Source organism: Ranitomeya variabilis, chromosome 3 (assembly GCF_051348905.1).
Source record: "Ranitomeya variabilis isolate aRanVar5 chromosome 3, aRanVar5.hap1, whole genome shotgun sequence".
Taxonomy (NCBI): Eukaryota; Metazoa; Chordata; class Amphibia; order Anura; family Dendrobatidae; genus Ranitomeya; species Ranitomeya variabilis.
This window is the reverse complement of record NC_135234.1, coordinates 119,995,085-120,011,654: the sequence shown is the minus strand read 5'-3', so window position 1 is coordinate 120,011,654 and position 16,570 is coordinate 119,995,085. Positions and strand designations below refer to the sequence as shown.

The window sequence follows — 16,570 nt, the reverse complement described above, 5'->3', positions numbered from 1 at the left end:
ACATTTATGAAATTGTTTTTCAATAATTTTTAGTAATTTTACAGGAAGAAAAAAATCTTTTATTTGCTGTCTAGCATACAGAGACATACAAATACACTGCTATGTATAGCTGTATCTCTACAGTTCTGGCAAAAATTAAGAAACCACCACATCAAAATCCTGTCATGGGCAGCCCATTCTTCAGACCTGAACCCCATTGAAAACCTCTGGAATGTAATCAAGAGGATGATGGATAGTCACAAGCCATCAAACAAAGAAGAACTGCTTAAATTTTTGCACCAGAAGCAGTGTGATAGACTGGTGGAAAGCATGCCAAGACGCATGAAAGCTGTGATTAGAAATCATGGCTATTCCACAAAAGATTGATTTCTGAACTCTTCCTGAGTTAAAATATTAGTATTGTTGTTTCTAAATGATAATGAACTTGTTTTCTTTGCACTATTTAAGGTCTGAAAGCATTAGTTGTTTGGTTTTTTTTGACCATTTCTCCTTTTCAGAAAAAAATACAAAGTTTATTGCTTGGAAATTCAGAGACATGTTATCAGAAGTTTATAGAATAAAAGAACAATTTACATTTTACTCAAAAATATATCTATAAAGAGAAAAATCAGACACACTGAACATTTTGCAGTGGTTTCTTAATTTTTGCCAGAGCTGTATGTAATCTGCCTGTGGAGTGAGAGCCTGAAATACAGATAAAGTATACAAAATTCTCTCAGTGACTGTGGCTCAGTAGCTTTAGCTCCTGCCTATAATGTTAAAGGAAAACTCAAGGCAAGGAATACATAAATAATTCAGTTACTTTGTAAGACTCTATCAACAGAAATGAAATATTTTTTTCGAGATCCAAAATATAGTATGTACCCTTAAATGGACATGGTGACGGACAACTCGGAAAACATACACAAGAAAAGAGAACAAAAAACCGAACTAATGCCCAAATAATACATTTAAATAGAATTTATTTGTGAAGGAATACAACAAATGGTAGGGGGAAAAGAAACCAAGAAAGAGGGCACAATACCAGGGAGACAGAGCAATATTATGAACAAAGTCCTGGAGTGGTCAAGTGATGCGGTACAAATAAATAAATAAATAAATGAATATATATCACCAAACACAGAACTGAAAATATATATACACACTAGAGTGGATGGATATGATGGTAAAAATAATAAAGTGTACAGGGATACACCCTTACAAATTGCCTGAAATGTGCCTTTAGGCTAAGGTGCATATGGTGACTACAAATGCAGTAAAGGACGTGTGTATATATGTATATACCAGCATAAAGTGCAAGAGTGCGGTCAATATATAAATATAAGGGGCAAAAATGCGGCCAAAAAACAAATAGTATATGCAGGTACCTGCTGAAAAATGTTAGGCAATATAAGAAAGATCATAAGGAATGAATCCTGTATCATGGCATAATATATCATGATTAGTGCCTAGAGCAGAGATTACCTGCGACACTGTCGTCTCCTGGATGTGCCCGTCCCCGACACGCGTTTCAGCGTCAGCCTTCGTCAGGGGGCCCCCTTTTCTGTCACACAGGCCCCCCAGAATCACATCCAATGTGTAGTGGTCCCTAAAAAAAATGGTTTAGTAAATTTTTTTGGAAAAATTAGAAATTGCTGATCAAGTTTTAACCCCTCAAACTTCCTAAAAAAAGTTTACAAAATTATTCAGATGTAAAGTAGACATATGGGAAATGTCATTTATTGACTATTTTGTATGTCAGAAAAATTAACTGTTTGAAAATTGCAAAAATTTCAAAATGTTTGCCAAATTTCCGATATTTTCATGAATAAATGGTATATCAAACACATTTTACCACTATCTTGAAGGATAATATGTCCATAAATAACAGTCTCAGAAAAAGTGGGATCCGTTGAAGCATTCCAGAGTTATTCAATCATAAATTGACACAGATCAGAATTGTAAAATTTGGCTTGGATATTAAGGTTAAAATTGTCTCGGTCATTAAGGGGTTAACATAAATCCTGGACAGACCCTTTAATACAGAAAAAAACATTGAGATTATATAATTTGTAAATATTCTAAGACTTTAACACCTTAATCCCATTTGACATACTATCCCATCGAGGTGACCTGGGACTTAATTCCCAGTGACGGGATAGTACGTCATATGCGATCGGCCACGCTCACGGGGGGAGAGCGGCCAATCGCAGCTGGGTGTCAGCTGACTATCGCAGCTGACATCCGGTACTATGTGCCAGGAGCGGTCACGGACCGCACATTAACCCCCGGAACACTGCGATCAAAGATGATCGCAGCGTTCAGGCGGCATAGGGAAGCATCGGACAGGGAGGGGGCTCCCTGCGTGCTTCCCTGAGACCCCACACATCATGTTGCTCCGAGGGTCTCCTATCTCCTCCTCCCTGCAGGCCCGGATCCAAAATGGCCACGGGGGGCCTTCCGGGTCCTGCAGGGAGGTGGCTTTCAAATGCCTGCTCAGAGCAGTCGCCGGGAAGCCTCCCTGCAGTGCCTGTGTGATCGCTGATCTGACACAATGCACTGCAAAGTGTGGGATCAGTGATCTGTCACTATAATGTGATGTACCCCCCTGGGGCAATGTAAAAAAGTTAAAAAAAATTATATTTACATGTGTAAAAAAATATATATATATTCCTAAATAAAGAAAAAAATATATATATATTGTTCCAATAGATACATTTCTTTATCTAAATAAAAAAAAATAAACAATAAAAGTACACATATTTAGTATCGCCATATTTAGTTCCTGAAGGAGGAGAAAAGCCATATCCCTCTTGCCATTGAAGCTAATATGCATGCTCTGCTAATCAGTACAAACTAAAGGCTTTTTACTTGCAAAAAATGCAGCATCTTACAGTCCCAGCATAATAAATGTGATGTCCTAAATGTCATGCGCATATAGGCGTTTTATTTTTCACTTGTGTTTTTCAAATCTTCAGCATGTCAAGTCTTTCAACATTTTTGGCACATTTTTCACCCATTCAAATGAACACCTAAAAACAAAACTGCATAAAAAAAAAAGTATGAAGAACATATGTAATGTATGCAGAGTTTTGACTACTAACTCCTTAGTTTTTCATGTCGGAAAACATGCTACAAAAACACCCTGTGTGAACATACCCGTAGGGTATCTACATACAACATTTTTTGCGCTTATTGATCAGTTTTGTTGTAGAAATTTTAACACCTTCATGACCTGCAAGTATTTTCCTTTTTGCATTTTCATTTTTTGCTCCCCTTCTTCCCAGAGACATAACTTTTTTATTTTCCCATTAATAAGGCCATGTGAGGGCTTGTTTTTTGCGGAACGAGTTGTACTTTTGAACGATTCTGTTAGTTTTACCATATCATGTACTGGAGAACAGAAAATAAATTCAAAGTGTAGTGAAATTGCAAAAAAGTGTAGTCCCACAGTTGTTTTTTGTTTTGCTTTTTTACTAGGTTCACTAAATGCCAAAACTGATCTGCCATTATGATTCTCCAGGTTATTAGGAGTTTATAGACACAAAACATGTCTAGGTTCTTTTTTGATCTAAGTGGTGGAGAAAAATTCCACATTTGTTTAAAAAAAAAAAAAAATTGCGCCATTTTCCGATATCCATAGCGTCTCCATTTTTCTTGATCTCGGGTCGGGTGGGGCTTATTTTTTCTGCACTGAGCTGACATTTTTAACCCCTTCACCCCCAAGGGTGGTTTGCACGTTAATGACCAGGCCAATTTTTACAATTCTGACCACTGTCCCTTTATGAGGTTATAACTCTGGAACGCTTCAACAGATCTTGGCGATTCTGACAATGTTTTCTCGTGACATATTGTACTTCATGATAGTGGTAAAATTTCTTCGATATAACTTGCGTTTATTTGTGAAAAAAACGAATATTTGGCGAAAATTTTGAAAATTTCGCAATTTTCCAACTTTGAATTTTTATGCCCTTAAATCACAGACATATGTCACGATAAAATACTTAATAAGTAACATTTCCCACATGTCTACTTTACATCAGCACAATTTTGGAACCAAAATTTTTTTTTGTGACGGAGTTATAAGGGTTAAAAGTTGACCAGCAATTTCTCATTTTTACAACACCATTTTTTTTTAGGGACCACATCTCATTTGAAGTCATTTTGAGGGGTATATATGATAGAAAATACCCAAGTGTGACACCATTCTAAACACTGCACCCCACAAGGTACTCAAAACCACTTTCAAGAAGTTTATTAACCCTTCAGGTGTTTCACAGGAATTTTTGGAATGTTTAAATAAAAATAAACATTTAACTTTTTTTCACACAAAATTTGTTTCAGCTCCAATTTGTTTTATTTTACCAAGGGTAACAGGAGAAAATAGACCCCAAAATTTGTTGTACAATTCGTCCTGAGTACGCTGATACCCCATATGTGGGTGTAAACCATTGTTAGGGCGCAGGGCAGAGCTCGGAAGGAAAGGAGCGCCATTTGACTTTTCAATGCAAAATTGACTGGAATTGAGATGGGACGCCATGTTGTATTTGGAGAGCCCCTGATGTGCCTAAACATTGAAACCCCCCACAAGTGACACCATTTTGGAAAGTAGACCCCCTAAGGATCTTATCTAGATGTGTGGTGAGCACTTTGACCCAACAAGTGCTTCACAGAAGTTTATAATGCAGAGCCGTAAAAATAAAAAATCATATTTTTTCACAAAAATGATCTTTTCGCCCCCAATTTTTTATTTTCCCAAGGGTAAGAGAAGAAATTGGACCCCAAAAATTGTTGTGCAATTTGTCCTGAGTATGCTGATACCCCATATGTGGGTGTAAACCATTGTTTGGGCGCAGGGCAGAGCTCGGAAGGGAAGGAGCGCCATTTGACTTTTCAATGCAAAATTGACTGGAATTGAGATGGGACGCCATGTTGCGTTTGGAGAGCCCCTGATGTGCCTAAACATTGAAACCCCCCACAAGTGACACCATTTTGGAAAGTAGACCCCTTAAGGAACTTATCTAGATGTGTGTTGAGCACTTTGACCCAACAAGTGCTTCACAGAAGTTTATAATGCAGAGCCGTAAAAATAAAAATCATATTTTTTCACAAAAATGATCTTTTTTCCCCCTTTTTTTTATTTCCCCAAGGGTAAGAGAAGAAATTAGACCACAAAAGTTGTTGTGCAATTTGTCCTGAGTACGACGATACCCCATATGTGGGGGTAAACCACTGTTTGGGCGCATAGCAGAGCTCGGAAGGGAAGGAGCGCTATTTTACTTTTCAATGCAAAATTGACTGGAATTAAGATGGGATGCCATGTTGCGTTTGGAGAGCCCCTGATGTGCCTAAACATTAAAAACCCCCACAAGTGACACCATTTTGGAAAGTAGACCCCCTAAGGAACTTATCTAGATGTGTGGTGAGCACTTTGACCCAACAAGTGCTTCACAGAAGTTTATAATGCAGAGCCGTAAAAATAAAAAATCATATTTTTTCACAAAAATGATCTTTTCGCCCCCAATTTTTTATTTTCCCAAGGGTAAGAGAAGAAATTGGACCCCAAAAATTGTTGTGCAATTTGTCCTGAGTATGCTGATACCCCATATGTGGGTGTAAACCATTGTTTGGGCGCAGGGCAGAGCTCGGAAGGGAAGGAGCGCTGTTATGACCCCAATGGCGAGGGTCTCAGAGGAACAAGTAAGTCTGCGACGTACAAAAATCCAGCTCATAGGGCAGTGGTAACTGGGTTGACCATATAACTACTCCTAACGCCAACACTAGAAGTAGCCGGGGAACATGCCTACGTTGGTCGCTAGATGTCTCGCGCCAGCCGGAGGACTAACTACCCCTAGAAGAGGAAAACAAAGACCTCTCTTGCCTCCAGAGAATAGACCCCAAAAGTCGCATACAAGCCCCCCACAAATAATAACGGTGAGGTAAGAGGAAATGACAAACACAGAGATGAACTAGGTTTAGCAAAGAGAGGCCCACTTACTAATAGCAGAATGTAGTAAGATAACTTATATGGTCAACAAAAACCCTAACAAAATTCCACACTGGAGATACAAGAACCCCCGAACCGTCTAACGGCCCGGGGGGAGAACTCCAGCCTCCCTAGAGCTTCCAGCAAGGTTAGGATACAGATTATGTACAAGCTGGACAAAAATGCAAACAAAAACAAATAGCAAAAAGCAAGAAAGCAGACTTAGCTTAATTTAGCAGGAACCAGGATCAGTAGACAAGAGCACAACAGATTAGCTCTGATTACAACGTTGCCAGGCATTGAACTGAAGGTCCAGGGAGCTTATATAGCAACACCCCTGACCTAACGACCCAGGTGAGCATACAAGGGATGAATGACATACCCAGAGTCAAATCACTAGTAACCACTAGAGGGAGCCAAAAGGTAAATTCACAACAGTACCCCCCCCTTAGTGAGGGATCACCGAACCCTCACCAAGACCACCAGGGCGATCAGGATGAGCGGCGTGAAAGGCACGAACTAAATCGGCCGCATGTACATCAGAGGCGACCACCCAGGAATTATCCTCCTGACCATAGCCCTTCCACTTGACCAGGTACTGAAGCCTCCGCCTGGAGAGACGAGAATCTAAGATCTTCTCCACCATGTACTCCAACTCGCCCTCAACCAACACCGGAGCAGGAGGCTCAGCAGAAGGAACCACAGGCACAACGTACCGCCGCAACAAGGACCTATGAAATACGTTGTGAATGGCAAACGACACCGGAAGATCCAGGCGAAAGGATACAGGATTAATGATTTCCAATATCTTGTAAGGACCAATGAAGCGAGGCTTAAATTTGGGAGAGGAGACCTTCATAGGAACAAATCGAGAAGACAGCCATACCAAATCCCCAACGCGAAGTCGGGGACCCACACCGCGGCGGCGGTTGGCAAAACGCTGAGCCTTCTCCTGTGACAACTTCAAGTTGTCCACCACATGACTCCAGATCCGCTGCAACCTATCCACCACGGAATCCACCCCAGGACAGTCAGAAGGCTCCACATGTCCCGAGGAAAAACGAGGATGGAAACCAGAGTTGCAGAAAAATGGCGAAACCAAGGTGGCGGAACTAGCCCGATTATTAAGGGCAAATTCAGCCAACGGCAAGAAGGTCACCAAATCATCCTGATCAGAAGAGACAAAACACCTCAAATAAGCCTCCAGAGTCTGATTAGTTCGCTCCGTTTGTCCGTTAGTCTGGGGATGGAAAGCGGACAAAAACGACAAATCAATGCCCATCCTACCACAAAAGGATCGCCAGAACCTGGAAACAAACTGGGATCCTCTGTCCGACACAATATTCTCAGGAATGCCGTGCAAACGAACCACGTTCTGGAAGAACACAGGAACCAGATCAGAAGAGGAAGGCAGCTTAGGCAAAGGAACCAGATGGGCCATCTTGGAGAAACGATCACATATCACCCAGATGACAGACATGCCCTGAGACACCGGAAGATCCGAAATGAAATCCATAGAGATGTGTGTCCAAGGTCTCTTCGGGACAGGCAAGGGCAAGAGCAACCCGCTGGCACGAGAGCAACAAGGCTTAGCTCGGGCACAAGTACCACAGGACTGCACAAATGACCGCACATCCCTAGACAAGGAAGGCCACCAAAAGGACCTGGCCACCAGATCTCTGGTGCCAAAAATTCCCGGGTGCCCTGCCAACACCGAGGAATGAACCTCGGAAATGACTCTGCTGGTCCATCTAGCAGGCACAAACAATCTGTCAGGTGGACAAGAGTCAGGCCTACCAGCCTGAAATCTCTGCAACACACGTCGCAGATCTGGAGAAATAGCAGACACGATAACTCCTTCCTTAAGAATACCCACAGGTTCAGCGACTCCAGGAGCATCAGGCACAAAGCTCCTAGACAGAGCATCGGCCTTCACATTCTTAGAACCTGGTAAATACGAGACCACAAAGTCAAAACGGGAGAAAAACAATGACCAGCGGGCCTGTCTAGGATTCAGGCGTTTAGCAGACTCGAGATACATCAGATTTTTGTGATCAGTCAAGACCACCACACGATGCTTAGCACCCTCGAGCCAATGACGCCACTCCTCAAATGCCCACTTCATGGCCAACAACTCCCGATTGCCCACATCATAATTTCGCTCTGCCGGCGAAAACTTCCTAGAGAAAAAGGCACAAGGCCTCATAGCAGAGCGACCAGGGCCTCTCTGCGACAAAACGGCCCCTGCCCCAATCTCCGAAGCATCCACCTCAACCTGAAAGGGAAGTGAGACGTCAGGCTGGCACAAAACAGGCGCTGAAGTAAATCGGCGTTTCAACTCCTGGAAAGCCTCCACGGCAGCAGGAGCCCAGTTAGCTACATCAGAGCCTTTCTTGGTCATATCCGTCAGCGGTTTAATAACGCTAGAGAAATTTGCGATAAAACGACGGTAGAAGTTAGCAAAACCCAAGAACTTCTGAAGACTCTTAACTGACGAGGGTTGAGTCCAATCATGAATAGCTCGGACCTTGACTGGATCCATCTCCACAGCAGAAGGGGAAAAAATGAACCCCAAAAAGGGAACCTTCTGTACACCAAAGAGACACTTTGAGCCTTTTACAAACAAAGAATTTTCACGCAGAATCTCAAAAACCATCCTGACCTGCTCCACATGCGAGTCCCAATCATCAGAAAAAAACAGAATATCATCCAGATAAACAATCAAAAATTTATCCAGATACTTCCGGAAAATGTCATGCATGAAGGACTGAAAAACTGAAGGAGCATTAGAGAGCCCAAATGGCATCACCAAGTACTCAAAATGACCTTCGGGCGTATTGAATGCGGTTTTCCATTCATCGCCCTGCCTAATGCGCACAAGGTTGTACGCACCACGAAGGTCTATCTTGGTGAACCACTTGGCACCTTTAATCCGGGCAAACAAATCTGACAACAGCGGCAAAGGATACTGAAATTTGACAGTGATCTTATTTAAAAGCCGATAGTCAATACAAGGCCTCAAAGATCCGTCCTTTTTGGCCACAAAAAAGAATCCCGCACCAAGAGGGGAAGAAGAAGGACGGATATGCCCCTTCTCAAGAGACTCCTTGATATATGAACGCATCGCGGTATGTTCAGGTACCGACAGATTAAACAGTCTCCCCTTAGGAAACTTACTGCCAGGAATCAAATCTATTGCACAGTCACATTCCCTATGAGGAGGCAGTGCACTGGACTTAGACTCGCTGAAGACATCCTGATAATCAGACAAATACGCCGGAACTTCCGAAGGCGTAGAAGAAGCAATAGACAAGGGCAGGGAATCTCCATGAATTCCATGGCAGCCCCAACTTGACACTGACATAGCCTTCCAGTCCAAGACTGGGTTATGGGTCTGTAACCATGGCAAACCCAAAACAACCAAATCATGCATTTTATGCAGAACAAGAAAACGTATTACCTCCCGATGTTCGGGAGTCATGCACATGGTAACCTGTGTCCAAAACTGCGGTTTATTTTTTGCCAATGGCGTAGAATCAATACCCCTAAGAGGGATAGGATTTTCCAATGGCTCAAGAACAAATCCGCAGCGCTTGGCAAATGACAGATCCATAAGGCTCAGGGCAGCACCTGAGTCCACAAACGCCATGACAGGATACGATGACAGTGAGCAAATCAAAGTTACAGATAGAATAAACTTAGGTTGCAAATTACCAATGGCGACCGGACTAACAACCTTAGTAAGACGTTTAGAGCATGCTGAGATAACATGTGTAGAATCACCACAGTAGTAACACAAGCCATTCTGGCGTCTATGAATTTTCCGCTCATTTCTAGTCAGGATTCTATCACATTGCATTAAATCAGGTTCCTGTTCAGACAACACCATGAGGGAATTTGCGGTCTTGCGCTCCCGCAACCGCCGGTCGATTTGAATAGCCAGGGCCATAGAATCATTCAGACCTGTGGGAATGGGAAAACCCACCATCACATTCTTAATGGCTTCAGAAAGGCCATTTCTAAAATTTGCAGCCAATGCACACTCGTTCCACTGGGTCAGCACGGACCATTTCCGAAATTTTTGGCAATACACTTCAGCCTCGTCCTGGCCCTGAGACATCGCCAGCAAGGCTTTTTCTGCCTGAATCTCAAGATTGGGTTCCTCATAAAGCAAACCAAACGCCAGAAAAAACGCATCAATGTCAGCCAATGCCGGATCTCCTGGCGCCAGCGAGAAAGCCCAATCCTGAGGGTCGCCCCGTAAAAAAGAAATAACAATTTTTACTTGCTGAGCGGAGTCTCCAGATGAACAGGGTTTCAGGGACAAAAACAATTTACAATTATTCCTGAAATTTCTAAATTTAAATCGGTCTCCGGAAAACGGTTCAGGAATCGGTATCTTAGGTTCTGACATAGGATTTCTGATAACATAATCTTGTATGCCCTGCACACGAGCAGCAAGCTGATCCACACTTGTAATCAAGGTCTGGACATTCATGTCTGCAGCAAACACAAGCCACTCAGAGGTAAAGGGGACAAGAAAAAAAAATGAGAGAGAGAAAAAAAACCTCAGAACTTTCTTTCTTATAATCCCGCTTCTGCAATGCATTTAACATTTAATACTGGCCTGGCAAACTGTTATGACCCCAATGGCGAGGGTCTCAGAGGAACAAGTAAGTCTGCGACGTACAAAAATCCAGCTCATAGGGCAGTGGTAACTGGGTTGACCATATAACTACTCCTAACGCCAACACTAGAAGTAGCCGGGGAACATGCCTACGTTGGTCGCTAGATGTCTCGTGCCAGCCGGAGGACTAACTACCCCTAGAAGAGGAAAACAAAGACCTCTCTTGCCTCCAGAGAATAGACCCCAAAAGTCGGATACAAGCCCCCCACATATAATAACGGTGAGGTAAGAGGAAATGACAAACACAGAGATGAACTAGGTTTAGCAAAGAGAGGCCCACTTACTAATAGCAGAATGTAGTAAGATAACTTATATGGTCAACAAAAACCCTAACAAAATTCCACACTGGAGATACAAGAACCCCCGAACCGTCTAACGGCCCGGGGGGAGAACTCCAGCCTCCCTAGAGCTTCCAGCAAGGTTAGGATACAGATTATGTACAAGCTGGACAAAAATGCAAACAAAAACAAATAGCAAAAAGCAAGAAAGCAGACTTAGCTTAATTTAGCAGGAACCAGGATCAGTAGACAAGAGCACAACAGATTAGCTCTGATTACAACGTTGCCAGGCATTGAACTGAAGGTCCAGGGAGCTTATATAGCAACACCCCTGACCTAACGACCCAGGTGAGCATACAAGGGATGAATGACATACCCAGAGTCAAATCACTAGTAACCACTAGAGGGAGCCAAAAGGTAAATTCACAACAGAGCGCCATTTGACTTTTCAATGCAAAATTGACTGGAATTGAGATGGGACGCCATGTTGCGTTTGGAGAGCCCCTGATGTGCCTAAACATTGAAACCCCCCACAAGTGACACCATTTTGGAAAGTAGACCCCTTAAGGAACTTATCTAGATGTGTGTTGAGCACTTTGACCCAACAAGTGCTTCACAGAAGTTTATAATGCAGAGCCGTAAAAATAAAAATCATATTTTTTCACAAAAATGATCTTTTTTCCCCCTTTTTTTTATTTCCCCAAGGGTAAGAGAAGAAATTAGACCACAAAAGTTGTTGTGCAATTTGTCCTGAGTACGGCGATACCCCATATGTGGGGGTAAACCACTGTTTGGGCGCATAGCAGAGCTCGGAAGGGAAGGAGCGCTATTTTACTTTTCAATGCAAAATTGACTGGAATTAAGATGGGATGCCATGTTGCGTTTGGAGAGCCCCTGATGTGCCTAAACATTAAAAACCCCCACAAGTGACACCATTTTGGAAAGTAGACCCCCTAAGGAACTTATCTAGATGTGTGGTGAGCACTTTGACCCAACAAGTGCTTCACAGAAGTTTATAATGCAGAGCCGTAAAAATAAAAAATCATATTTTTTCACAAAAATGATCTTTTCGCCCCCAATTTTTTATTTTCCCAAGGGTAAGAGAAGAAATTGGACCCCAAAAATTGTTGTGCAATTTGTCCTGAGTACGCTGATACCCCATATGTGGGTGTAAACCATTGTTTGGGCGCAGGGCAGAGCTCGGAAGTGAAGGAGCGCCATTTGATTTTTCAATGCAAAATTGACTGGAATTAAGATGGGATGCCATGTTGCGTTTGGAGAGCCCCTGATGTGCCTAAACATTGAAACCCCCCACAAGTGACACCATTTTGGAAAGTAGACCCCTTAAGGAACTTATCTAGATGTGTGTTGAGCACTTTGACCCAACAAGTGCTTCACAGAAGTTTATAATGCAGAGCCGTAAAAATAAAAATCATATTTTTTCACAAAAATGATTTTTTCGCCCCCATTTTTTTATTTCCCCAAGGGTAAGAGAAGAAATTAGACCACAAAAGTTGTTGTGCAATTTGTCCTGAGTACGACGATACCCCATATGTGGGGGTAAACCACTGTTTGGGCGCATAGCAGAGCTCGGAAGGGAAGGAGCGCTATTTTACTTTTCAATGCAAAATTGACTGGAATTAAGATGGGATGCCATATTGCGTTTGGAGAGCCCCTGATGTGCCTAACCATTAAAAACCCCCACAAGTGACACCATTTTGGAAAGTAGACTCCCTAAGGAACTTATCTAGATGTGTTTTGATAGCTTTGAACCCCCAAGTGTTTCACTACAGTTTATAACGCAGAGCCGTGAAAATAAAAATTCCTTTTTTTTTTCACAAAAATGATTTTTAGCCCCCAGTTTTGTATTTTCACAAGGGTATCAGGATAAATTGGACCCCAAACTTTGTTGTCCAATTTGTCCTGAGTACGCTAATACCCCATATGTGGGGGGGAACCACTGTTTGGGCGCATGACAGAGCTCGGAAGGGAAGGAGCGTCATTTGGAATGCAGACTTAAATGGATTGGTCTGCAGGCGTCACGTTGCATTTGCAGAGCCCCTGATGTACCCAAACAGTACAAACCCCCCACAAGTGACCCCATATTGGAAACTAGACCCCCCAAGGAACTTATCTAGATGTGTTGTGAGAACTTTGAACCCCCAAGTGTTTCACTACAGTTTATAATGCAGAGCCGTGAAAATAAAAATTCTTTTTTTTTTTTCACAAAAATGATTTTTAGCCCCCAGTTTTGTATTTTCACAAGGGTATCAGGATAAATTGGACCCCAAACTTTGTTGTCCAATTTGTCCTGAGTACGCTGATACCCCATATTTGGGGGGGAACCACTGTTTGGGCGCATGACAGAGCTCGGAAGGGAAGGAGCGTCATTTGGAATGCAGACTTAAATGGATTGGTCTGCAGGCGTCACGTTGCATTTGCAGAGCCCCTGATGTACCCAAACAGTACAAACCCCCCACAAGTGACCCCATATCGGAAACTAGACCCCCCAAGGAACTTATGTAGATGTGTTGTGAGAACTTTGAACCCCCAAGTGTTTCACTACAGTTTACAACGCAGAGCCGTGAAAATAAAAAATCTTTTTTTTCCCACAAAACTTATTTTTTGGCCCCCAGTTTTGTATTTTCCCAAGGGTAGCAGGAGAAATTGGACCCCAAAAGATGATGTCCAATTTGTCCTGAGTACGCTGATACCCCATATGTTGGGGTAAACCCCTGTTTGGGCACACGGGAGAGCTCTGAAGGGAAGGAGCACTGTTTTCCTTTTTCAACGCAGAATTGGCTGGAATTCAGATCGGATGCCATGTCCCGTTTGGAGAGCCCCTGATGTGCCTAAACAGTGGAAACCCCCCAATTATAACTGAAACCCTATTCCAAACACATCCCTAACCCTAATCCCAACAGTAACCCTAACCACTCCTCTAACCCAGACACACCCAACCCTATTCCCAACCGTAAATGTAATCCAAACCCTAACCCTATCTTTAGCCCCAACCCTAACTGTAGCTCCAACCCTAGCCCCAACCCTAACCCTAGCCCTAACCCTAGCAATAACCCTAGCCCTATCACTAGCCCTAACACTAGCCGTAACACTAGCCCTAACCCTAACCCTAGCCCTAACCCTAACCCCAACCCTAGCCCTAACCCTAACCCTAGCCCCAACCCTAGCCCTAACCCTAGTCCTAACCCTTGCCCTAACCCTAGCCCTAACTCTAGTCCTAACTCTAGCCCTAACCCTAGCCCCAACCCTAGCCCTAACCCTAGCCCTAACCCTTGCCCTAACCCTAACTCTAGTCCTAACTCTAGCCCTAACCCTAACCCTAACCCTAATGGGAAAATGGAAATAAATACATTTTTTAATTTTTTTATTTTTCCCTAACTAAGGGGGTGATGAAGGGGGGTTTGATTTACTTTTATAGCGGGTTGTTTAGCAGATTTTTATGATTGGCAGCTGTCACACACTGAAAGACGCTTTTCATTGCAAAAAATATTTTTTGCGTTACCACATTTTGAGAGCTGTAATTTTTCCATATTTGAGTCCACAGAGTTATGTGAGATCTTGTTTTTTGCGGGACGCGTTGACATTTTTATTGGTAACATTTTCGGACACGTGACATTTTTTGATTGCTTTTTATTCCGATTTTTGTGAGGCAGAGTGATCAAAAACCAGCTATTCATGAATTTCTTTTGGGGGAGGCGTTTATACCGTTCCGCGTTTGGTAAAATTGATAAAGCAGTTTTATTCGTCGGGTCAGTACGATTACAGCGATATCTCATTTATATCATTTTTTTTATGTTTTGGCGCTTTTATACGATAAAAACTTTTTTATAGAAAAAATAATTATTTTGGTATCGCTTTATTCTCAGGACTATAACTTTTTTATTTTTTTGCTGATGATGCTGTTTGGCGGCTCGTTTTTTGCGGGACAAGATGACGTTTTCAGCGGTACCATGGTTATTTATATCAGTCTTTTTGATCGTGTGTTATTCCACTTTTTGTTCGGCGGTATGGTAATAAAGCGTTGTTTTTTGCCTCGTTTTTTTTTTTTTTTCTTACGGTGTTTACTGAAGGGGTTAACTAGTGGGGCAGTTTTATAGGTTGGGTCGTTACGGACGCGGCGATACTAAATATGTGTACTTTTATTTTATTTATTTTTTTATTTAGCTAAAGAAATGTATTTATGGGAATATTTTTTTTTTTTCTTTATTTAGGATATTTTTTTTTATTTTCTTTTTTACACACATGTGGGGAATTTTTTTTTAACTTTTTTACTTTGTCCCAGGGGGGGACATCACTGATCATTGATCTGGCAGTGTGCACAGCACTCTGCCAGATCTGCGATCTGCTGTGCAGGGCTGCAGGCTTACCAAGTGTCTGCTCTGAGCAGGCACTCGGTAAGCCACCTCCCTCCCTGCAGGACCCGGATGCCGCGGCCATCTTGGATCCGGGACCTGCGGCGAGGAGGGAGGTAGGAGACCCTCAGAGCAACGCGATCACGTTGCTCCGGGGGTCTCAGGGAAGCCCGCAGGGAGCCCCCTCCCTGCGCGATGCTTCCCTATACCGCCGGTACACCGCGATCATGTTTGATCGCGGTGTGCCGGGGGTTAATGTGCCGGGGGCGGTCCGTGACCGCTCCTAGCACATAGTGCCGGATGTCAGCTGCGATATGCGATATGGGTGGCTATCCGGAAGTGACAACCATAGAGGTCTCTAGGAGACCTCTGGTTGTCATGCCAACCCATCGGTGACCTGTGATCACGTGACGGGGTCACCGATGGGCGGATTTCAGGCGTGATTTATGGAAATGCATGTTAAATGCTGCTGTCAGCGTTTGACAGTGGCATTTAGCGGGTTAACAGCAATGGGAGGATTGCGATTCCTCCTGCGGCTGTTAGCGGCACATGTCAGCTGATCAGATCAGCTGTCATATGCCGGAAAAGGTGCAGGCTCATAGCCGGAGCCCGCACCAAACAGGGGGAGGCATCCAATGACGGATAGATCCATCATTAGTCGTTAAGGGGTTAAGCAAAAACTCCAAGATTTTAGATTTGATTTTTTCAGGAGGATTTGGAGTGTTTCCACTTATTTCATGCTGCAAAAACTCCTAAAAACCCTGAACCCTGAAACAGGTAAAAGATGTGACATAAGCCAGAACATGTTCACTGTGTTCAGCTTTTCCAAAAACTCCCCAAAGAAGGAATGTTCTGTGATGCGGTTTTAACAAGAAAACACATAATTTTTGTATTTCATAAAAAAACTCTTTATACACCTACCCCAAGGCTGCTTTTCTACGCCACGGTTGTAGTGTGGCTTTTAACTGCAGTTGCCCTGGGCTGCTGATGTCTTTTCACTGGTTTGTTACACAATGACTTAATTTTGCAGTGGAACAGCTGTCTCACCTGCAAGACCACATAGCAATTGTATGATGGTTTTATGTGTGAAACAGTTATGCAGCACAACAGAAAGGGTATGTGCACACGAAATAGCAATGTTTTGGCCGCAGTGCACTTGTGCTGCTTTCAAAACACTGCTTTCTAGACTACAAGCAAAGTGGATGGGATTATAGATATCACTTGCCCACTGCGCTTCTATTTGACGCTGTGCAAACTCACCCACGGT

The 16,570-nt window shown here is 43.0% G+C and overlaps 1 protein-coding gene and 1 long non-coding RNA gene across 2 annotated transcripts in view; one reads left to right on the top strand and one right to left on the bottom strand.

The window, feature by feature from the left end:
• PHEX (phosphate regulating endopeptidase X-linked) overlaps window positions 1-16,570 on the top strand; it is a 353,675-nt gene that overhangs the window by 10,771 nt on the left and 326,334 nt on the right. The window lies entirely within an intron of this gene.
• LOC143815435 (uncharacterized) overlaps window positions 1-16,570 on the bottom strand; it is a 35,759-nt gene that overhangs the window by 10,157 nt on the left and 9,032 nt on the right. The window contains exon 2 of the long non-coding RNA XR_013223749.1: window positions 1,465-1,588. This is a non-coding gene — a long non-coding RNA (uncharacterized LOC143815435). The remainder of the gene's footprint in view (window positions 1-1,464; window positions 1,589-16,570) is intronic.